The sequence below is a fragment of the Octodon degus genome, unplaced genomic scaffold (genome assembly GCF_000260255.1).
Source record: "Octodon degus isolate 3935 unplaced genomic scaffold, OctDeg1.0 scaffold00004, whole genome shotgun sequence".
NCBI lineage: Eukaryota > Metazoa > Chordata > Mammalia > Rodentia > Octodontidae > Octodon > Octodon degus.
Genome location: NW_004524580.1, coordinates 27,808,873 through 27,834,644, shown reverse-complemented (window position 1 = coordinate 27,834,644; position 25,772 = coordinate 27,808,873). Strand labels below are relative to the sequence as shown.

At 38.6% G+C, this 25,772-nt stretch overlaps 1 protein-coding gene and 1 non-coding gene across 6 annotated transcripts in view; both read left to right on the top strand.

Moving 5' to 3' along the window:
* Anks1b (ankyrin repeat and sterile alpha motif domain containing 1B) overlaps window positions 1-25,772 on the top strand; it is a 1,319,834-nt gene that overhangs the window by 703,634 nt on the left and 590,428 nt on the right. The gene's annotated exons all lie outside the window — the stretch shown is intronic.
* LOC111817425 lies at window positions 10,054-10,158 on the top strand. Its single transcript, XR_002821630.1, has one exon. It is a non-coding gene; the product is annotated as a U6 spliceosomal RNA (small nuclear RNA).

Below are 25,772 nucleotides of genomic sequence, written 5' to 3'. Positions count from 1 at the left end.
GAAGAGTTAGCTAGGAAGGTGGGAAGAAAAGACTATTCTTCAAAAAAGAAATAACATATATTTTTTAAAATTCCTCTGGTAGACATTAACACAAAACCACATCTCAGAGAAAAAGGAAAGAAATGGTCGGAGTGGAGGCCGCAGAGGGAGGAAAGGCCCAATCATGCAAGCTGCCTTCAACTTTTTAGTCTTTGTCCTCAGACAGATGAGAAGTCATTGACAGGTGTTAGGAGGGGAGCGATGATCCAATTTGCATTTTCCTGACTGAGAGCTCCTAGGTTTTTCTGTGAACTAGAAGCAAAGTGATCCTTGGAGAGCAACCAAAGCCCGCCAAAGCCAGACATTCGAGCAGAGTGGAGAAAATCTGAGTTAGCTTTTGTTAGCTAATGAATGGCTCCTACTCTGGGCCTGCGGGCAGCACAGAAAATGGGCAGTACTGTGTGGATGTTCTCCCGGGTGACTCGCAGGGAATATATTTATATCCATATCTATGCTGAGACCTTTCTGTCTTTTCTTGGCTGGCTAAACTCCCATGGATAAAGGGAACCCACTGAGTCCCTGTCAGGCCTGCCATTCATCTACCATATCTTCTGCTGCCAGGTCAGGCCTCTTCTTGCCAAGCTGACCTCAGGCCAGCCCATGTGGTTTTGTGCCCAACTGCCTCCTCTCCTGGAAATCATAGGGACTTCTGGGTGTCATGCATAGTTCACAAAGCCACGCTCAGAAACATATCCTTCTGATCTTCCTATTGCCTACCGTGCTTAACAGGATGTGGCCATGTCCAGAATCTATACACAGTGTGGAACCCAAGTCTGTCTTTGACTGTTCTCTCAACACTGATTTTTAGATTATATTCTCCTATGGCCAAAGCCCAGAAAGAAAGATTCAAGACACTTGTAGAATGATTCTTCTCCTCTTTGTTGCATTAAGACTTTTCCTTTTGAAAATTCCTCAGAACCTGGTTATATCCTTCCTCTTTGGAGTGACCTCTCACAGTTCTGCTGGTAGTTCTTCAGACCTAATTCCCATTGCTCTGAGGATGGAGTCCATCTTTTAAGTCTGTCTACTTGCCAACCTACCTTCTCCTCTTTAGGGCAGTACAGTCTTCAGTTTAGCCCTCGGGAAAGAAAGATTCCAGTGGAATGAAATTTAAATATGGAAATATATCAGTTTCTTCTTTGAAATCCCTTTTCCATTAAGTTAGTACCACCAAATGAAAAATGCATGAGCAAAACAGATTCTTAATTAATGTGGTTCATAAATGCTTAATAAATAGGGCCATTATTATTTTCTTTTTTATTGCTGTTAGTGCTGTAGTTCTAGGCAGCAAGCGTAAACTGGATTCCAAAAAGTCAGTACAGTTGTGAAACAACCCGGGGCTGTGAGTCCAGCCAGCGCTGGAAGCGTACACCCTCAGAAGGTCGACCTGCTCACAAGCAGGATTGGATTTCTGTTAGCTCCCTGCCCCAGTGTACTGCCTCCTGGGGGGGCAGCAAAGCCAGCGCTGGACGTGTATCACCGCTGGGGATAGCCAGAATTCCTTAAGCTGTAACCATCTAAAATTACAGCATAGTTGAGGGCTATGTTCCAGAGAGGTTTTGTGTTGAAAAATTTGTGGGTTTTTTTTCCATTTAAACTTTTATTAACTCAATTTTCTCTTATTTTTACTCTGTTAATAAGTGTGAAAATATAACTGCTTTAGCTGGAATTTTTCTTCCAATTTGAAATTCACTGCTATATCCATTTCCTCTCTAAATACCCTCTCTGCTTTAGTTTGCTAGATAGTTTCTGTGTCCTGACTTTCTCTACCAGGTTGTTCATACCGCTTGAAAAGTCCCCCTTCTTATCAGCTATATTTCTGTGATATATGTGTGACTGTTATGTAATACAGGACTAGGGAGAAAAGGTGGCAGAAATGTTTTTCAAGGTGGGGAGTATTGACATTTCCAGGTCCGAACTACGGATAAATCCCTTCCCTGCCCGGTCAAGACAGTTTCCAGCGCTGGGGCCAGGGGTTTGATCCCCCGGCCTGCCGTGCCGGCCCCACCCCCCAGGTGCCATGAGATGGCAAGTGAGACTGGGCGTGGTGGCCCACACCTGTGATCCCAGCTCTTGGGAGGCTGTAAATGGCGGGTCACTATGAGTCCGATCTAGTATTTTTTTTCAAAGTTTTATTGATAAACAGATAGCAATGAGACAGTTTCAAATCAAATCGGAAGTACAGTTTCAACAAATATTACACTGCATATATTCTTCTTAGTGGTTAATTGCTGTACAAGATGCGGACTTGTGATCCTATTTACAAACACCATTAGAACAAATCATTCTATTCATTAAGAGAATGCAACTATATATCTATCCCAACCACTTCGAATACACAGATACAAAATGGACATTCATAGGTATACCCCATTTTTCCTAAGTTCCGTTATTGAGACCCTGAACACTGTGTAGACCCTTCCCTAAACTACAAAAAAAAAAAAAAAAAAAAAAAAAAAGACGATTTCCAAGCTGCTAGTCGTTTGTTCTGTTCGCATCCTCTGTGGCTGGAGCCATTTCTGGAGACTGTTCCTCCCTTGTTCTTTGTGGCTGCCCACGCTGGGGTGGTACCTGTGTGCTTGCCCAGCACTGCTCCCTTAAAAGCAGGCTTCACTTTTATGCATCAGAGTTGGCCTACGGCAGACCTGTTCCACACATTCTCCCAAGTTCTGGATATTCTTCCTGCCTACCAGACAGAACAGCTGTTCCCTGTTTCCTAATGCTCCAGACTCAAGGAACCTCAACTCTTGACAGCATCTGTGGCAGCCACTTTCTCTTTTTTCAGTACCGGGGAACTGAACCCAAGGCCTCACACATGCCTGGGTAATCATAGCCAGTCATTCTGCCACTGAACTATAGTCCCAACCCCTTTAATTTTTTTTTTTAATTTTGAGACTGGTTCTCAGGAATTCACTAAGTTGCCCTGACTGGCTTTAAACTTGCCATCCTCCTCGTTCTGCATAGACAGGATCATAGGCCTGTATCGCCGCACTTGGCACTGGCAGCAGAATTTATCATGCCCTTACTTGAGGACTTAGGCTGCATATGTGTGGCCTATAACTTGTTTCTAGGCAATGAGGAAAGTGATGGAGCACAATTCACATTCTTGGTTTTATGGCAAAGGTATAAGGACTTTGCAGATGTAATTAACTAATAATACTTATTCATCATAGATTTTAATTAAAAGAGAGATTAACTTTGGTGGGTCTGTAGCAATCAGGTGATCCCTTCAAATGAGGTCTAGAGATTAGCAATGTGAAGCAGCAACATTTCTCCCCTTGTTGCTGGCTTTGGACTCATAGCCCTGGTAAGCACCTCTATAGTCACAAAGAAGTGAATTCTCCCAGCAGCAGTGAGCTTGCAGCTGAAACTGCAGCCCTGACCATGACCTGGATTGCAGCCCAGTGAGATCTTGAGCAGAGGCTGCAGTTCAGCCCTGCCTAGACTCCTGACTTGTGTCGACTGTGAGATACTACATGCATGCTCGTCGTGGCTTGTTACGCAGAGATAGAAATTAAGAGAGTGCCCCATGTTCCCTTATTTGGGGAGACAGGAAGACTCTGGCCACCTTGCCTGGCCTTAAGGTGACTTGCAGATCCATACCAGTCCCTGGGTCTCATTGGGATGATATGATTGAGAGTGGAGGGCTTGAAAATCATGTTTATCCGATATTCCCAGGACCACCTTAGTCAATCACTTACGTATTTTCTTTGTATCACTATCTCCCCCAATAAAACTAGTATTTATTTTAATAGGTGCTAAATTATGGAGCAGAAGCTCTAATAATGAAATCTTAAGATAAAAGACAAGATGGGAGGCCACATCAGGAGCCACCAGACTGGATACCACTGCATTACTAATGCCTGCCAAGGAGGCGCCTCATCCCTAGGACGTGGCTATTTTTTAAAGAAGCACAGCTTTTGCTTTTGCTTATTTCAAGCATGTATCTAACCACATCATCCCATTGTTTAAAAAACTTATGTCGTGTCACTGATTAAGGAACCTCTCATATAGAGAACATCCAACATGGTTCTGGGTAATTTAGGTCTAACTTTCTGTTTGCCTCTATCCTGCTGCTTACCTCAGTCAAAATATGCCATCAACGCCTAAGTACATTTTTTGCCAAGTCCATGGCTCCGTGTTTCATGGTGTAGTCTTCTGTCTGCTTGGAATGGGTTCCCATCTAACCCACTGATAAACCTTAATACTTGTATGACGTTTGGCAAAAGGTAGCTTCTTAGTCTCTTGAGGTTACTACAACACCGTAAACTGGGGCATTAACGCACAACAGAAATTTAATTCTAATAGCCCACATCAAGTCACTGGCAGGTTTCGTGGTTGCTGGGGCCCACTTTCTGGCTTGCAGAAAGCATTCTTTCTGTGTCCCTGCATGGTAAGAAAGCAAAACGAGCCTCCTTGTGCCCTTTTATGAGGGCACTAACCCAAATCTTGAATATTCTACCTTCATCTGTGTCCTAAAGCCCCACCTTGGTGGTAAGACTTCAGCATCTGAACTTATGCAGAGCCTTCTCTAAGTCTACCAATTCTACCATGTGTATGGCCCCAGCACTCCTCAAATGCCTCTGATATTGGTTATGTTACACAAATATATTTATCCATCTGTCTGTGAGCTTCTTAAATTCAGGGACTGTGCCTCAAGATACATCACCAGTGTCTAACATGGAGACTAATTCATAATAGATGCTTCATAAATAATAAATAATTGAAGAACTGGATGAAATTTGCTTTATTGAGATTCTTCCAGCTACTATGAACCTATTTACATCTTATAGTAAGACAGGATCATCTTTTGTCTTAACTATATTGCTTTTTCTGAGGCATGCAGCCCACCTATCATTGGTTATTTCATAAAATTTCTGAGAGGGATATGTCTTTTTAATGTAGATTTTTGTTATATGATTTATCCGATGTTACAGATGGGAAGATTATAGTTATTTGCATTGGAAATATACTGTTTTCATAGAAAATTATGAATTAGTTGAATCCATGTTTGCAACAACATTAAAGCCACTCTGATATTGTATACTAATTTCTAATTAATTTTTCCTTTTTATTTTAGTTAATCATATAAGGTTTAATTTTTAAAATAACAAATGCTTTAGTGGTCTCTATTCTTTAAAAGGTCAATATCATATATAGTGTGACTCTTTTTCCCCCTAGAACTGAGTTTTTCTTCTTTACTGCCTTAGCTCCTTTCTGCAGTAGTGCTGCGTAAGGTTGGGAGTCTTGTATTCTGGAGTCTGAAGGGAATGAAACATTTCCATATATTAGAATCAATGTATGTGGTGAATGCTACTGACAGAGTTCCAGCTTCCAGCCAGAGGTTCGCAGGAGCCGGAGAGCACTCTCACTCTTATGGTAGGTGAGTGTTCCATAGCACAGTCCTCCTTTCTTAGGAAAGTTAATGGCCTATATTAGGAAGGCAAATGTGCTACAGAGAATCAACATCTATTCCAGAATCAAAGATGTAATTTTTGCATTATCCACTCCTTTGGCTTTCAATCAAGTCCGTTGTTTGTCCCTGTTCTATCTATTAGCTCAGACTTCTGTGTTCTCTTTCATTAACACACATAATCAGTTGACTATACAAAGCTAATAATAGATTTCAGATTTTCTTCTCGAAAGCACATAAGCACAAGTGAAAGGAAGTATTATTAACTAAAATCTCTCCTTTCCTAGTGATTAGCATTTTGACAAGCTGTTGTCTTGAAGGATTTAGATCATATATTGCATAACTTCAAAGCATTTTAAAAATATTTCTTTCTAATCTGAGTGCTAAGTATATAGTAGCCAGTTTCATCTAAATCTGAAGCCTTGTTCTAGTTTCCTGAGCATATTCCTAGTCCGATGCTGTGGTGTAGACCATTAATTTGCAGCTGCATCTTTTCTTGTTTGTTTGTTCCCAGAACCGGGGATTGAACTCAGGCCCTTGCTCTTGCCAGTGAAGCGCTTATTCCACTGAGCCATCTCCCCAGCCCCATGCAGCTGCATCTTGTTTCTTCTATTACTTATAATCTAGAATATGGTAATAATGTGAATCTATGTCTGCTTCCCTAGCCAAGCAGTTTGCTATTTATTAACAATACATTTACTCTCTAAAGTTGTCATATAGAAGTTGAAACTAAAGTATACAACCCAAAAGGAGATGGAATCCTTTTCTTGGCTCAGGTTTGACAGATTCTCTTTTGGGTAATCATTCACCAGACATCAACATTTATCTTTAACATTTACTGAAAATCAGAGCCCTGTGATTGGGTAAGAGCTGCTGTCATAGGTTCATAAGGCTACTTTGGCAACCTTAGGCATATGAGTTAGTGTGGTTGAGGTCCTAATTATTATACTAATTTATAGGTCTATTATATACCAATTTATTATTTAATTTATAGTACATATTAATAAAATATAAAGCATTTATAAACATTAAATCAAAATTAATTATATTTTCAAATTTGCTAAAAAGCTAGTAGAGTAAATTTATTCATTTAGCAAACACTCATTCATAAAATGTTAATAGTCAGGCTAGATACTGGTGACAATAATGGAAAGACAGGCTCCTTTCCCCAAGAAACTTGGATGTCAGAAAACAATTGAAATCTAATGTTTAATATCACTTTAAATGGAACATAAGCCTCAGACAGGAGCATAAAAGCCTGTCTTGGAAAGTCAGAGGTGGTTTCACAGAATGAGTAATAGTGTCTCATGCCTAGAAAAAGTACTCAGGTGGACACTGATCCTTCAAGAAAGAGGTAAAGAGAGCAGAGTCTGTAAAACCAGAGAAATGGAGACTGAAGTTCTTATTTGGCTATGATGTTTGCTTTCTCGTCATTCTGACGAAATGCCTGAGAAAAACAATCCAGAAGAGGAAAGCTTTGGGCCCCAGTTTGAGAGGCTTCACCTAGTGTCAGTTAGTTTCACGTTTCTGAGCCTGTGAGTAAGGTAATGTCCAGGTGGAAGGGTGTGCCGGAAGAAGCTGCTCACCTCATGGTGATGAAACAGTAGAAAGAGAGCTGGCACCCTACCTTTTTCTTCCACTTTTGTCCCATCTAAGCCCCATACTGTTGCATGATGGATTCACAGCAGATTTCCCCTGTCAGCTCACTGACCCATATGCCAACTGTCTCTGGAAGCATCCTCACCAGCCATGCAGAGACTGCTAGAACTGGGTTTTTCTCATCAACTGACAAGATTAACTGTCAGCATTACTTGGTGTGATTATGTTGTAAATAGGAGAGATTTCTTTTTATTTCTTTTGAGAGAGTGTAAACACCAGTGTTTGGCATAGGATTTTGGCATGGTAGGCACTCAATAAATACTATCTGTCCTTTTCCTCTGAGCCTCATTACAGCTGTATAGGTAGACAGAACAGAGTGTACTAACATTTTAAAGATCAAAGTAGGCTCACAATATTTATAAAGTTTGCTTAAAGTCACACAACTAATAAGTTAGTGGCAGAAACAGAATTAGAAGTTTTTGTGAGTGTCAGCCATGTGGATGAGTCACGGCCATTGCTTGGCCAATGTGCTCTCTGTGAAAGCCTGAGAGAATTTTTTTTTAATATACTGCAATACAGGTATCAGGTTTTTCTCCATTCATTTAATTAATTATTCAGTCACCAGATACTTCTTTTTAAATTTTATTTTAAAGAGAATAAAAACATAAAATTGATACCGAACGTTAAAACAAAGCAATAGGAAATCAACTATCATCATTTCTTGAGCATCTGCTAACACCTACCTGGTTTTTTTGCTGATCACATCTTTTTAACAGGTCAAAGTAACTATACAGTTCATTATTTTCTTCATAAAAATAATTTATATCCCCTACAAACTAAAGGGCGGGTGTATTTTTCAAAAATTATCTAACAGCATAGATAGACATCTACAGAGAACCAAATCTCTCTGTTCCTCTTAATTCTTTCCTGGGAAGACAGACACAATGAAGGATTAGTTAGCTCCAGTGGCTATAAAATAGTCAACATGGCTTTAATCTTTATAAATTATATAAAAAATGGAAAACAGGGATGGTTCTGCTCAGTGTAGATCGGACGTGATCTGGTACAAAGCATTTCTGCTCCCAAGAGAAATTACATTGCTACAAAGAACTGGCACATTATTCTGGTGAAAAAGACAAGAGTTTTAGTTGTGTCCTACAGTTAGTTCCCAACCCAATACTTCCATATCCACAAGAAAGTGAAAGTCATGAGAGACAGAAAGCGTGGCAGTTTTTTTCTGAGACAACTTGAGTCTTCCAAATATAGCTTGTATATTTTTTCTTTGTAAATGGGATTAGCATATTGCAGTGGAGGGGTGTTCTAACAAACAAAAGCCCCAGTCTGGATCACTCCAAGGTAGGAAAAGAACTCTCTGCCTCATGAGTTTCTGGGGATTCTTCTCTTCTTCCAATAGCAGTGAAGGTAGGCCAGGAATTAGCATGGCCCCCAGGCCGTTTCCATTAGAACACGCCCCAATGCTGATACAGCTGTTCTTCATGATAAGCTTCTTTCATAATTTTTTTTTTAATTTCCATTTTGAGACAGGGTCCGGCCTTCTCTTAACTGTTACAACACATAACTGTTGAACATAAGTGAAACTGTGGGGAACAAATAGACAATCTCAACCTGCTTAGAGCTGGAGCCAGTCAGAGAAGGCTGACTGTGTATGAGTAATTTTACTAAGCCCTGTGAGTCTTATCAGTGCATGCTAGGTGAGTGTATGGTTGGAAGATTTTCTAATCGAGGGGATCTGCAAAGTCCTGTGATTATAAGACCTGAAGAGTGAGTAGGAATTCTGTGATGGAAAAAAGGAAGATGGTTCTAAACAGTGGGAGGTTCACCAAAGGTGCAAATGAGAACATGCTACGTTCAAACTGCTGAAACCCAGCATCAGAAATCCAGAGTAAGCTTTCTGGTTTGTGGCTGTGCAGAGGCAGCTCATGCGTCTGGGAGACCTCAAAGTTAGGACTTTGCACAGCTGAGGCTGCCTGTGGTGACTCTACAGCTGTCATCATGCCACAGAATGAAAATATTGAATTACACCATAAATGCTATGGGTACCACTTGGATTACCATGAGCAAAAGAGAAAGAAGGAAAGTCAAGAGGCTCATGAATGTTCAAAGAAGGCAAAAAAAAAAAAAAAAGATTGGCCTGAAGGCTATGCTCTACCACAAACAGTGCCATGCAGAAGACTATCAAGATGCATGAAAAGAAAAACACCAAACAAAATAATGATGAAAAGACTCCACAAGGAGCAGAACCTGCCTACCTGCTGGACAGAGGACAGTCTCGTGCAAAAGTACTTTCCCATGTGATTAAACAAAAATGAAAAGAAGGGGCCTGGGAGATAGCTCAGTAGAATAAGTGCTTGCCTGGCAAGTGCAGGGACCTAAGTTCAATCCCTGGTTCTGCCAAAAAAAATTAAAAGAGAAAGAAAAGGCAGGAAAATGGGAAGTTCCTCTGCCCAAAGTTCTTGCCCATGGAGAAATGGAAGTATTAAAAGCTATTTGAACTGGAAAGAGAAAAAAGAAGGCATGGAAGAAGATGGTTACTAAAATCTGCTTTGTTGGAGATGGCTTCACAAGAAAACCACCTAAATATGTAAGATTCATTAGGCCAGTGGGCTTACCTTTTAAGAAGGCCCATGTAACATATCCAGAACTGAAAGTCACCTTTTGCCAGCCAATACTTGGTATAAAAAAGAATCCTTAACCACCACTGTATACAACTTTGGGTGTTATTACTAAAGGAACAGTGATTGAGGTGTACGTGAGCAAGCTGGGCCTTGTGACACAAAGAGGCAAGGTTATTTGGGGTAAGTATGCCCAGGTAACCAACAATCCTGAAAATGATGGATGCATCAGTGCAGTCTTACTAGTTTGACAGATGTTTCATACAGTGACTTCTTACACTTATTGAAGACTACCGATTAATCAGAAAAACTATAACTTGAATACTGCTGAACAACTCTCATGACTATGTTCATCAAGAAAACTATTAAATTGTAAAAACATTAAAAAAAGAAATCCAAAATTGGAACGATACAGAGAAGATTAGCATGGCCCCTGCACAAGGATGACACACAGATATCATGTCTGCATCTTGTACTGTGAATAACTACTACAAAGACAACAATATGCAATGTGTTAATTATTGCAACTGTCCTACTAACTTGTTTTGAAGCTGTCTCATTGCTACTTCTTTCTCAATTAAAAAAAAAGAAAAGAAATCCAGAGTAACAGAATGGCAAGAGGTGACTCTGCAGAGATTGGCAGAGGCCATGTTCAAGTCTTTTCTCTGCCTCATTCTCTGCTCATTCCACACTGTGGAGTGACTACTTTAAAAAAAATTTCTCATGAAACCTCCTATAGGTTGAGCTGGCTGTGGTGGGACATTCTGACAGTTTTAAAAGCATAGTAACACTGTACTCTGCTGATTTGAAGGCCCTGGGCAGGAAGTGAGTGTCCTGAGCTGGCTTTGCTAATAGCACAGACCAGACAATCTTGTGTCTTTCTACAATGTCAGAATGTATTGAACAGCAATAAATCCATGAGATACCTCCACTTTATCAGCCTTGTCACTGTCAGGCTCAATATTCAGATTTCTCTTGGTACCAATGAGGTAATGAGCTGATTTATCATGGTTTCTTTTGTTGTCCCAGTCTTAAACACTAGTATCTTTAACACTCAAGTCACATGTCACTCTTTACACAATAATATATGAGTTAAAGGGTTAATAGTGTCTGCAAGATTTAGAGAGGAAGAACTGAAAACCAAGGCAGGGAGTCTGCAGAGATGCTGGAAGTTGCCAGAGGTGGCTGGACAAAATCATGGATCAGGCAGAGCTTCTGAGGCATGGAACTTGTTGAGAACACAGAGCTGGTTCAAATCCTGAATCTGGATGGCAGGAAGTTCAAGTGGGCCTCCTCAAGCGAGAGATCCAGCTTGCTCCAGATGACACAAGGGAAATAGCACTGCCAACCGGCTAGATGTCAAGTATGCCGCGTTTGCACTCCCCAGAATCCAAGAATGAATTCTAAGGAACAACAGAGGTTAAGAGTAAGAAAACTTTATTGGGAGACACAGATCTTGAGAGACAAGAGGGGACCAAGAGGGTTGCTACAGACCCCACTTTCCAGAGGAAGTTGGATAGAGCAAGATCACAGGTGGGTGCAAAATTCATGAGGTACAACGTGGGACAACACTGTGATCAAACAATGAGATTACAGTACAAGTATGGCCGCCTAGGTAGTGTTGGTCCCGTGGAAAAGCTAGTCACTTAGCAAGTATACATGGAAAGAACCAGGACCATTTTAGGAAGAAATGAGTCAGGAGGTCCTGGTCACCCACGTGGGTGATTGTTGTCTACGTAGACCTCATTGGACCCGGTGATACCAGTTATACTATACTACCTCTCCCTCAGGAGGCATGCAGGCCTGGTCACGCCATCTTTATCTGGAGGCTTGGCCTTCAGTTGCAATATATCCTCATCCTCTGAACTGCCTCCCTCAAGGACTAGCCCTGTCTGACTGCCTATAATGTTTCTACCTAACTTAGCTGTCTGTAATAAGCTGTAATAAGGGGGTGAAGAACCACAGTCCATGGTTTATGTCCTATCAACCGTGTGATGCACTAACCAGTGGTCTGATGTGTGTGGTGCCATTACACCCCAGTGTTTGGTGTTTCTCTTTTTATATAGCTCAAATGAGGGCTTTGCATCATTTATTAGTCTAGTGTGTCCAGTAAACTCATGGGCCTGCTTTTTTCTGATGTAACTTAAAATAACTTCTGATTTAACTTGTGTCTTGGTTGCATTTTACTCGTTGCTGGAACAAAATACCAACAGCCAAAATGAAGGAAGGAACGGTTTATTTAGCTCACAGTTTATGGAGGTTTCAGTCCATATTCTGGTGGCTCCAAGGCAAACAGCAGCAGTTCATGGTGGCAGAAAACAATGAAGAGCAGAGGAGGAGCAACAGCTTCAGCATCCATTAAGCCTCTCTTTTCTTTCTATACTGACTGTGAAGACCAGCTCCTCCAAAGTGGCACAGCTGCGAAGTGGCACGACAAAGGCCCAGACTTCTCCAAGAAAGTGGGTGGGTAGTGAATCACTCTGGGGTGGCCCTGTCACACCCTAGGGCAGGCCCAATCATGCCCCAGGGTGGGCCCTTCCCATTCTGTAAGGCGGGACCCATGTGAACTGGAGTTGAGTTGAGCTGATCCAGCCAAGCTTTCAACATCTCAAGTTGACACAATATATCAACTACCACAACTGGGTAAGTTTATAAGGGGCAATTTTTTATTAGCAGGATTTATTTATCAGTTTATGCCTTATGACTATTCTGTGCAGCCTGGAGTTGTTTTTCCTCTATAAATTTGGTCTGTCCGACATCTGGTACACACAAGTTACCAAGTACCTCTTCATCTGCACCGAAGAAGAGCAAACTGCTCTTTTGTAAAATGGAGTCACTCAGGGCAAAGCACAGCCTGAAAGCTTCTGTGTTCTACAACACAGGGCATGGCCTTCCATACAAGGCCTCTTAGTACAGTGAGTCTGTGACAGTTAGATCTGCGGAAGGAGACCTGAGCAAGGAGAGATGTTGAATATGTGGCGTTCCCAGGACTTCTGACTGAGTATGGACACTGGATGGGCCGCAGCTTGGGTGTCATTCTCCTAAGATGAGACTGTAAGAACCTCAGCTACTCAATCTAAGATGTCTGTGTTGAGGAAAAGCTACCATAATGACGCCATAGTAGGCATATACCGAAAGCAGCTGGTTAGAGGACACAATGAAAGCATTTTTATATCCTTTCTTTTTTTTAAACATTTCTGTTTTAATTTTTTATATTTTGGTACTGAGTATTGAACTCAGGACTTTGTACTTGCCAGCCAGGCACTTAAGGCACTGAGCTATCTCCCTAGCTCTCTGTCCTTTCTGTGGGCCACCAGGCATGACATTACACCAAGATAATTGTTGTCTTCCTCTTTTCCTTCCTTCCCTTTTTCTCATTGCTGAAAAAGCTATTTCCCTTTTAGATTTTCATCTTGCTTTTTCGGCTTTATTTCCATCTGGCTAAATTTGTACTACAGGGACATTAGTTGTTACCTTACTTTAGTTTTAATTTAAAAGGGGAAAAACCTGTAATTATGAGGAAGATTGGCAATGTGGCACCTGATTCATTTCCCTAGGTGGTATAATGACTCACCCTCATTAAAGTAGTCTTACTTGGAGATGACTGATGTCTTCTCAGGCCTGCATTTTCTCTGCCCTGTATATGAACAATAAGATAAGTTTTTCTCATGGGTCATTCGCCGTTCCTCATCTCTACTATGAGTCAGATGTTTTGCATTTCAAAACATTATCCTGCCTCCCATTTTCCTCTTTATAAATTATGCAGAAAACTTCTACCAACAACAGATTCTAAACAGATTTTTCAGATTTGAATATGTAAAACATGTTTTAATTGTTTTACTATAACTTAGTACTGTTTTATGGCCAACAATAATTAGGATGAACCATTGTTTTCTTTGTTTTATCATCATTGTTTAACATCAAGGTGTCTTATTGGATAAAAGCACAATCAGTTGTAAATGAATTCAAACAGATATAAGTAAGTATGTGATGTGAAAATGCTTGTCATAATCCTTGGTCTGCCTCTAGCTGTGGTGGGTTTCTTCAGGTTCACACCCAACCTCCTAAAAAGGGTTGTCTGCACTTCCTGGACTCACTCTCCTGTCTCTCAGGCACTCCTTCCAACCTACTCTACCCTTGCTCTGTAATCTCAGAATGGCCTTATACAGTGGACACAGCATTTATGAAACTTGAGCCACCTGCTGTATATAGCCTGTGGATCTGTCTGTCTCAGTCATCTCTGTCTCTATCTGTCTATCTCTGTCTCTGTCTCTGTCTCTGTCTCTGTCTCTGTCTCTGTCTCTGTCTGTCTCTCTCTGGCTTTGTGGTTGTTTCCCATCCCACTGGCTTCCTTTGTGTGTACCTCCCCTCAGAGGGCACTGCTCAGGGTTCTAGGCTGTCTTCTTCTCTTTCCACACACTGGCCACACGTGATCTCAGCCACATGTGACTTCATTGCTCTGTTGTATGCTGGTGTTCCTTACAGTTTTATCCCCAGCCCAAGGTGCAGTTCCAAACCCCTAAACTTCAGCTGTCTTCTTGATCATTCTACGTAGGTGTTCCATACTTTATAGCCAGTGTGTTTGTATTAGCTTTCCAGGACTGCTATAAGAATGTGCAGCAGATGGGGTGGTTTGAAATAACAAAATTTTTCTCTCACAGTTCTGGAAGCCAGAGTTCTGAACTCGAAGTGCTGGTTCCTCTGCTGGGCCAGGGAAGAATTTGTCCTTGCTGCCTCCAGCTTCTTGGTGTTCCCTGGCTTGTGATCACCTAGTTCCATTCTCTGCCTGTGTCCTCTGGGTCTCTGCATGCTCTTTTCTCCTTATAAGAATACCACTTATTAGGTGTAAAGCCCATCCTAATTGCTATCTTCCTGTTCTTATTACATGACCATAAATGCCATGATTACAGAGATCTCTACTGCTTAGTATGATGCCAGAATACACCCTGTTGCTTAATACAATATTTATTGGTGAATAGAAGGAAGAAAGGAAGGAGGGAAAGAAGGAAGGAATGAAGGAAGAAAAGCAGTAACTAACAATAATTAATTTTTTAAAAATGATGAACAAGCTTAAGTATGTTTAGACCGGAATTTTTATTTATTTTATTTTTCCCATAATTTTATTGAGAAACAAGTAGCAATGAGACAGTTTCAAACCAAATTGGTAGGACAGTTTCAATAATTAACACATTTCATACATTCTTCCTAGTGGTTAATTGCTGTACAAGATGCAGACATGATATCCTATTTACAAACACTATCAGAACAAATCCCTCTATTCATTAAGAGAATGTAACTATATATCTATCCTAACCATTTTGAATACGCAGATACAAAATGGACATTCATCTGTATCCCCTTTTTTTGTTTAGTTCCGTTATTTGAATATTATAGGTGTGTTAACTCAGCAAAATATTCTAAAAGAGTCCAGTAGCACATAATAGCATTGGGTCTTCTGCTTCACTGGCAATGTCAGAAATTGTTGACCTGAGTCCCCTACAGCTCAACATAACAGCATGGTTTTACTTCTTATACTTCATTTTTATACTTTTCTGCTGGTAGACAGGAAATTTTAAATGTGGCATAACACATTTTTATACTCAATATTAACAACATTCATTAAGAACCAGTGAAATATTATTTTAAACAAATTGAAAATTTTCCTCTATATTCTAGTAAAAACCCAGAGTTCCCACAGATGTTAGAAAATATAGTTATATTCATTCCTGCTTATTTTATACCTGGGCTTTCTACTTTTCTTTATTAATGAAAAAATTCCTGTCTTTGTTTATACTATTGGATGCCATACATTGTTTTCCAAATATTTCTAAGCATATCATCACAATAGACACAAGCAACTTACTGGCACTCTGTTTACAAAAAAAGATGGGAAAATTAAAAAGAATAAGATGTGTTTATATCCTAACAAAATGCTTCTAGAAACTAACTTGAAAGAAGAAAGCACAATTTATAGTTTATATATCTGATCGTTTTTGTAAAATATTTAGGTGTCTATACATAGATAGCTAGTGAAAATTCTGATAAAATATTTGGGCAACTGAGGAATTAAAAAGGATCAGACATGCAGAGTTGTATGTACTTTGGCTATATTAATAAATTCTCCCAAGAGAGGATGTGTTGTAGACCTCTATGCTTGAAATTACTGAAAATGCCCTAAGTTCAACTAAATCAGGCTAGGTCATTATAGGTGCTGATGAGAAGAAACTGAAAGTGTCTCATTTTCCCAGGGAGTTCATTATGTGGGCAAATAAGGGTTACTCTGGGGGCTTAATTGTATTCTTTGCAAGACAGCAAGTTCTCGAAAGAAATTCTACATCTTGATATTTTATTCTACTTTGCATTAATGCAACTTGATGATATTAAATTCACACAACTTTCAGAACACATAATTATAATATTAATTAAACAGGAAAAGTCAGGCAAATTAGATATAGTTAAGAAAATGTCTTGGCATAGCTTAGTGGGTCTGCCTAGATTTATTGTCATTAAATTATATTAAGTAGATGCTAGCATTCACAGCTTAGTATTCATTATTCATCTATTTTTAGTTCATTTTGTGAAAAGGCAGAAGATTCTAGCTTTACTGTGTTGTGTGGGGGCCTTTAGGTGCTTATATAACCATTGTAAAGGCTTATGTAGCAATTTTCTTCATTTTTTTAATTCCCAAAAGGTTTGGAGTACTTGAAACAGCTTCCTTAATTTCAGCAATAATAGTTGTCATTGTCAACTGGAATTGTGTAGGTAAATCATCTCTATTAGGAACAGTTCTACTTGTTTTGCACATGTTCACTAATTTAATCTTCGCAATAACACGGGGTAAATACCATTGTCATCTCTGATGTATGTATGGGGAGTGAACACAGAGAGCTTTTAACTGGCTTGTTCACATTCTCATCAGTAGGAGTAGAGCAGGCGTTTGGTCCTGTACATTCTGTCACAGAGCCTGAGCCCTTGATCCACATTATCCTCTCTCTCCACAGTCTCATTGGATCATATTGTAATATACGTTAGAAAGCACACAGTTTTTGTTTATTATAATGGCCATTGATTCCAGTTCCATCATCCCTTATTTTGAAATTTGTAGAATGTAAATAGATCCAGAGAAGCACACCCTTTTCTTCTCAGATTCCCCCAGATGCCTGCCGTGCCTCAGTATGTGTAGCAGTAGCCGCGCATTACAGGGCTACTGTGACATTTATTCAGTCGGTCTTCATGGAGCACTTTTTATGCCTCAGTCACTCTCGGGTACCAGAGATATAAACCTCACCTAAAGGGAACTTTACTTACTAGAAGGAGAGACAAAACAGTGTCTCTACCTTTCTGCTGACAAGGTAGTGTCTAGTTGTTCAAAGTACCAGCTCTCTGTGAAAGTGCCATCACCTCTCCCTACCACCCTCAATTGTGCACAGTGTCTTAGTGACTTGGGCTTTGATTACATAGAGAGAGCTCCATAGACTTGTCACCACAGATTTGTCACAATAGACCCTAAGACTGAATTAGGCATTTGTAGGTCAGATAGTATCTATGGGTCTTTCCCACTCATTCAATTTAATTTCTATGTTAATTCTATCTTAGAGGTGTCATTCCTAACTGACAGATGAAGAACAAAAGAATTAAATAACTTCCTGTGTTCTGTAACAGGAAATGATTTTTAAAATGGGTTCAAACATATTTTGAACTAAAATTTAGACCTTCTTGTTGTAGTTGGCTTAATTTACATCCTGTTAAAGGCCCAAACTAATCCAAATAACTATGAACTAGAATCTGTGTTCTCCTATTTAAAATTTTTATATGCCTTTTGGCATTGAAACAGATATTATAGTTACTATTGCTATGCAACAGATTAATAATTTTTAAATGAATTATTATATTATCCTAAAATTTCAATGGCTGAGAATTCATAACATGCTTAGTCATCTTGTCTCAGGCTTCCTTAATGTAGAAGAGAGTGGAGTTGAGTTTTACTTTCTTACATTCTATTGCAGCACCTGTGCCCTTGCCTTGATCACCATATTATCCTGTCTCTCTACAGTGTGGTTGAATCACATTGTAATATACAGTAAAGTGTTGACTGGAACTGCAACATCATAGGCCTGGAAAAGATGGGGAATTCTCAGTCCATCTGTCTCTCTCTCTCTCTCTCTCTCTCTCTCTCTCTCTCTCTCTCTCTCCCCCCTCTCTGTCTCTATTTTGGACAACTCCTTGGCTTCTCCACTGGGTCTATAACATGGCTTAATTTGAGCTCCTCCAAAGCATTTTGGATTCAGAGCCATCAGACTACATACCTGTTGACCCAGGGATCCAATGACGTTTCCTGTCTGACAGCCTTAGAAGTTACACAGAATCACTTCTACCACCTCCTGTCAGCTGCAAATGAGTCACAAAAGGCCCCGATTCAGTAGGATGAGAATTAGGCTTTACTTCATGATGGGAGAGGAGCAAGATTCTAGATACACGAGTGGAATAGGAGCTACAGTGGGGACCATCTTTGTCAAATGCAGACTTCCACACACCACCTTGTAGCCGAACAATTCATGTTTTTCCTTTTAGACAAAATATGCTTACCTTTTTCCAAAGACTGCAGAAATTTCATTCTTATTGGCATTGGTGTCAGGCCTGAGGTTCGTTATTTAAATCAGGTCTAGGTGCCGTTGAATCTCCTTAGGTCATTGTCCTTGAGCAAAGTGTTATTTGAGGGTCATTCCCCTTAGTCTGAAGTGTTGTGAAGTAGACAGACAATCTGCCTCCCACAGATCCATTATATAATAGTTAAACATAAGTTAACCATGATGGATACCTCTGTTTTTCCAAAAGATAGAAAAGTCTGGTAGGAGCATGGCAGACACTGGTTCACAGAAATTCTTAAGTCTGGTCTTAGTTTCTTAAGTGTTTTCTGATCTCTGAGAGGTGCTCTCTGTGTTTCTTGAGCTACCATTTGCAGTCCTATTAACTTTGAATAATCTTTCCTTTATTGTAATAAATGATTTAGGTGTAAAAGTAAGTAATCTTCCCTGGTTGCTTCCTATCTATCCATAGTAGATCTAGGATCCAGAGATCTCTCTCTATTTTGTATGTTAATTGTCCCTGTTAACTTTAAACTGATAACATTTCAAGAAATATAGTTTTCAAAAAATTTTGTGAGTTTTCTATGATTCTTATTTGGTTTCATTCTCCTAAACAAAACCTATAGTCACAAACCTTGTTCCTCATACTGGGTCACAGATGCCATACTATACATTTCTTATGAAATTATGTACTTTTGCATAATGGTAGCCAGCTGAGCATCTCAGGAGCTGTGCTGGGTGAATACAGGAAGCAATTTTTGTGTTCACCTATTGGATGCAACAAATGGCAAGATGTGTGCACATGTGTCAAAGTATAATTGGGTGGGTTTACCCATACTATGTATCCTGTTGCAATTTGTGTACTTATGATTCTTTATTAAATGCTTTCCTTTGGTTTTTTCTTGTAGAATCAGACCAATTAAATGCAAGATTTCATAGAAATCCATTTTTACAACTTTGGGAGGAGGTTGAAATTGAGTCATCATGTGACTCAGCTACCCAAGATGACTTGGATCATATAAGCCAATGAAGCAGCAGGATATGACAGATAGGATGGCTCAAGTATTACAGAGAGAGATATGACAGACAGAGAACCATAGAGTAAAGACCTTGATTCAGATGAGGAAGAAACAATAATGTAAGTAAGTATTTGACTCATCAAAATGCTGCAAAGTGATCAGTTATACTTGAATGATCCAATATTAAAACTAGGTTAGAAAATGTTAGAAACCTATTGGAGAGAATACCGGCACTACAATTCAGTGTTGACAGTTGTTTGTAACAGATAAGCCATAAGAACCTTTGAAATATCCTAGTAATGAAATACAAGAAACCTTCTATATGCGTCAGTAGTAATACTCAAGAATGTAATTATCATTACACCTCACCGTCTGAATTAAAAACTTCCGTAGTAGGACTTAGTCATTCTAATCATCAAAATCTAAAGGATTTATGGAGAAGTAATAGTTGTGGGATTGAGATTTTTAGAAGAATAATGATACTCAAGAGATTTGGTTTCCTTCAAAATTGTCTGTTTTTGATGACAAAAAGACCACCAAGAAATAGAAAAATCCACAATTTGGGGACTATTCACTCATTTTTTGAAAGCTTTGTTTTGAACTGTAGAAAAATTTATACACCATCTGAATATATAACAATTGACAAATGATTTGCATCATTTTGCAGTTGTTGAAGCTTTCAGCAATATATGGCAAATAGATCTTCAAAATACAGCATAAGAATATGTGCTCTCATAGATGTGAAGACATTTTACACCTTGAATTTAGAAATTTATCCTGGAACTCAGCTACCCTATCTTTATTTGTGGAGTAACAAACTGTATGAAATTGTGAACAGACTTACTGCACCTATTTCAAAAAGTAACCCAACTACATTGACAATTGGTTCACTAGTTACCCATTGATGTTGCAATTCTGCAAAGAACACCAATTGACAACCGAATGCAACATAACAAGTATTATTGATTGAATTCCTATCATTTTGTTTAGTGAACTTCTTAATGGTTTCTTTTTTAAAACTATTTTTATGCTCTTAAAATAAAAAAAAAGAATGCCAGTTGATGAGCACAGGAACTACATGCAGGAAGAAAGTGAAGATTCTTGAAGGACACACAGAATTGAGGTTGTGGGTGTAGCCATCTTTGGAATTTGCAGTCTAATTTAACAACTCATTGTAAAATGATAAAATATTTTTAAACAAACTTATTGGTACTTAAGCATGCAAGTTCCTTCAATGTAGTTACCTTGGAAAGATAAATTCTTTTTATTAAAGTTTGCTTTTGTCTTAAGTATTTCTTGGAACTTAGCTTTTGGGGTTATTTTTGAAAAGATTAGGAGATTCATTGTGGCTGAATGCTTTGTACTACTGTCACAATTTATTGACAAAGAATGCTTTATGTTAAATTTTCTTTGGCCTTTATATTCTTTGACTTAAGCTTCTACATTCTCAAAATCTTGCTGGTGCTTTCTGTGGACCACAGGAAACAGAGCAGTCTACAATATTTTTCTCAGGTGTTTTCTTTAAGAAAAGCCCCATATACTAGAAACCTTATTTTGCTTAAGAATAATGTCATAAAGAGTAATGAGCAGTTCTGTTGACGTCTCAGCATTTCAGTGATCCCTAAAGTTAAATAAAGATATGTGTAGCGTTGGCATGTATGCCATAAAGGAGGTCTTGGGTTAAACATAAACATACACATCTTTCATTAAAACTACCATTGTGTCCTTGACCTAATCATCCGTACCAGGAGACTGGGCTTTCTGAACAACCTGCAATTAGCTGTGTGACTTCTCTAAAGCCTTTTCAACTTTGTTTTAATTTAATGAAGAGAGGAGATTGGACAGTAATTAAGAAATGCTTGTTGAGTATCTTATATTTACCAAGCATCCTTGTACAATTTAGTGTGGAGGCTATGTTACTAGTGGCTTGGCTAATAGTTGAAAGACTAGCTTGTTACTTGAGCCATGCCACTAGCTTTCTCCAAGAACACTCCTAAGATTACTCACAGTGATCTGGACTCAGAGGACTTCTTTCAGAGAGACCTGTTGCTATGTGCTTGTAGCTACAAAGCAACAGTCAGGAATTCTCTTCACAGCAGACTTGTTTAACAAAATATTTAAGCTTTTCATCTCTTTCTCTTTCCAAACCTCCACATATAAAAAGCACTATCTGAACATCCTCAGATAATGTGAACTTGATATTAAAAAATGACACAACTGCCCCTTTGCAACAAGCATATGTTTATGAGTAACATCTGTATTCACCTGGGGATATAGCAGAATCCAAGAATAAAGCATATAAAATTCCCAGATGGTTGAATGTTATGCTAAAGAATGTAAATCAGCATTTTAAATGTCACTCTACTCATGATTTTTTTTTCACAGTTTTAAAGTTTGGCATTAAATTTTTTTTCATATGCATTAAGTTCTGATGTATGTCTGAGGTCATAATTGAGTCCAAAATGAAAGGATTTTCTATTAAGCAAACATTTAATTGACTCTTTTTTTTTTCTTTTCTGTATTTAGGACAGAATCTACAGGGTCTACAGGGTCTTACTATACAGATTAGAATCGTAGTGATTCTCCTGTTTTCAGCCTCCCAACTGCTGGGATTACAGGTACACACCACCACACCCAGTCTCAATTGCTGTCTTAGTGTGCCGCAGGGGTGGGGCCAGCATGGCCCACTGGGGATCAAACCCCGGCCACTGCACTTTGCCTAAGCAGGCACTTTAGTCTGCTGAGCTATCAGGCTGGCCGGCCCTCCCCCCCCCCCTTTTTTTTTTTCCTTCTCTCTCTCTCTCTTTTTTTTTCTAAAACATGAAGTCCAGAAGTTTATTTTTGTACAGCCAGTGGTTGATAATTCATGTATTCATCTGTCATTTCTATAATCTTGTGGTTGAGAGAGTTTGAAATGCACAGGTACAAAATTCCTTTATTTAAATTTTGTCTGTTAGTGCTTCTCATGTTCCATAAGACAATAGTCTACATTGTAGTCATTCATTCTCAATTTCTTTTACAACGAAGATCCACAGAGTTAGAGGAAGAGGAAGAGGAAGACATCAAGGTATCATGTTAGGACGAGGCAGTAGACATTTCATTCTTGTTCAGTCTTATTTCTCTTATATGTTCTCATGTGTGGAAAGTAACATTAGTCATCTTGCTCAAAGTAGTTTCAAGTTTACCTTTGGGAATTGCTGTATTTAGAGCTCAGAATTTCAGTTCATTGTATCTTTGTCAAAACATGCAATTGTAAATTTGGTTACTCATTATTTTGCAAATTTGAACCAAAATTTGCATTTAGGCTTTATGATACTACTTCTACTAATAGCAATGATTACCCTTACTGAGGCTTACTGTATGTTGATCATGGAACTGAGCTTGTTGTTTCATTTAATCTCTTAAAGATTCCTAGTAAGTAGGCCATATGTATTAAAATCAGCGTTTTCCAAGTAAGGACAGTGAGTAACCTCCAAGTCAGTAGCAAAGGCACACGGCATGGAACTGAGCTCAGATCTGTCAGGTTCTATAGCCAATACCCTGTAAAAGACAGTGATATGATCTAGTGCCTCTCAGCTAAGGAGGATTTTGCCCCTCCTTCAGGGAATATTTGCAAAGTGAGAGGATTCTACTGGCATCTAGAACACAGCCCAGAAATACTGAAAAAACCTACAGTGAGCAAGACAGCTTTAAGTAGCAAAGAATTATCCAACTCTAAAATGTCAGTGGATCCATTTAAGACATTCTAATACAACTAACACTTTTAATTCAACTAAGGGATTATCCTGAAACTTCAACTTTGTCCACCATCTAGCCAGCCATTAAGGGAAAGCCTATCCACAGTCTATCACAGACTGCAGGTGAACTTGAATCCATTGATTGTGGAAAAGAGACAGTGTTCCTCTGGGAAGTAGCTATCATTGACAAAAGGAAATGTACTTTTAAAAATCAACAAACAAGTGAGTTATTGTTTAATCAAAGACAAGAATCCAAGTCAAATTTTATTACATTCTCATTGAAAGGACTAATAAAAAAAACTTAGCATATCAGAAACAAGGGGGGAAAAAAGAAACAAGGAATTTGTGTGAAATTAAGAATACATATCTTTAAGATAACCATAAGAAAGTTTCCATTGCTGTAGTTTGTACAGGTAGAAAATTATTATTCTTTCTTTTGGTTTATATGTTTCCTGGTATTTTCTACACTTATATATACCTATAAATTCTAAATATCCTAAGAAAAAGCCTCAGTCAGCACATTTTGGGGGTTAAGACAACCTCGGTAGATCGCAGTTACTCAGACAGAAAGGATCTAAGGATGCAGCAATAATGCGTCAGGTATACCATGAATATGCCACTAGTTCTGATGTCATTTTTGTTATTGTTAAGATTTTCTCAGTAAAGGAAGCAGGATACTGATTTGTATTCTTAGTCTAATTGTCTGAAGGTGGACTGGCATTCTGCAACATTTTTAGGCAAAAACCATTCTCTACTACTTTGCAGAAAGTCTTCATACTTTAAATCCAGTCCACCTTCTATCAAAGTTAAAGTTTTTTTAACTCCTCCAAATCATTAAAAAGACCTAGTTCTGTAGTCTGGAGGTATTAGTTAGGTTTATAATGCAGCAAATAAGGAGCACCAGTAGATTTTTTTAAAGGCTCAGAAACTAGAGCAGATAGGGTTATCTACGGACCAGGATCATAGGAAAGTCTCTTCAAAACACCACTGAGATAAGCAAGTTTGAAGAATTTTCAATCTTTGCAACTCACTCAAAGATTGATATCCCATCAAGTATCTGATTTACCCAGATTGGGCCAAGTCTATACTCTTGATCAGAGGGGGAAGGGGCTCTGCAATTAAGACTTCCCCACATATAATGAGGAAGAAGTGTCTTCTCAGAGGAAAAACACGATGATATTTGCATTAAATGCAGGAAGATCCTAATCACCTGATAGTAGTAGATACCCACTATATTGCATTTGTCATTTCCTCTTCTAGTTATCTTGCAAACTTAAGAATATGTTTTTGCTTCTTTTAATTGTCACATTGTACTGTTGACTGTTTCTATTGTTTCTTCACTATGACATAGCACTAATGATGTATTCTTGCCCTTTCCTTATATTACATCATGGCTCTTTATTTCTCTTATTAGTGGAAAAACCTACTGTCACCTGTAGTACAGAAGTCCAATAATGTAATATATGTAAAATTTGTAAAATGAAGGTGAACCTCTACTCTAGCTTAACAATTGTTTTCTTTGCTGTTTGAAGAAGAAGCGCCTCAAATTTGTATATACATTTATAAAGAAGATAATTGCTTTTAATAGAGACCCTTATTATTATGTTCATGACTAATTTTAATGTCATCCCAGAAATTAAAACAGGGCATCTTAACATGGTATAGAAGAGACACATTAGGAGGAAATATATTCATTCATATATCTTAATGAGACATAATGCTTAATTTCAAAATAACTACTGACATAAAAAACTAAGAAAGCCCAACGTATATCCGAAACCCTGGTAATGATAATGGTACCAGAGTAGAAATGTGAAAGTTGAAAAAGCATGACACAGGTACTTTGGCAAAAACAATCTTCTACAGAGCCCGAAATTGTCTCATGTAAAAATAATGCCCATTGAGTACATGTGTGCCTGTGTGAAGCTCAGGAGGAAGCAGGGAAGGAAACTCATGTGCAACAGCTTCCCCGCGGGGGCTAAGGCCCTATGTGACAATCTTGTTTAAGACTTGAAATGGGGAGATAAAAACATATGAAATGCCATTTACAAAGAAAGGAATTTTAGAAAGCAGTGATAATGGAACAATTTTTCTTTATAAACATCTTATTCTTTCTTGAAATCACCAACAGCTGCAGTATATTCTGACTAATTACAACTGAATCATAAGAAACAGCATGATCAGAATCCTAAGTGCTATCAGTATGGTGCAAGTTGATTTTAAACCCTGAAGTTCCACGTAATTTGTGTTTTACTCATACTTGGATCATTAATTTTTTAAAAGACTATTTTTAGAGCCGTTTTAATTTCACAACGAAATTGAGTGGAAGACAATTCCTTTTTTTCCATAATTTTATTGAGAGACATATAGCAATGAGAGTTTCAAATCAAATTGGTAGGACAGTTTCAATAATTAATACATTGCATACTCTCTTCCTAGTGGTTATTTGCTGTACAAGATGCAGACATTATATCTTATTTACAAACACTATTAGAACAAATCCCTCTATTCATTAAGAGAATGTAACTATCCTTTTTTTTCAAAGTTTTATTGATAAACAGATAGCAATGAGACAGTTTCAAATCAAATCGGAAGTACAGTTTCAACAAATATTACACTGCATATATTCTTCTTAGTGGTTAATTGCTGTACAAGATGCAGACTTGTGATCCTATTTACAAACACCATTAGAACAAATCATTCTATTCATTAAGAGAATGCAGAAGCTTTTAGATATAGAGCACCGG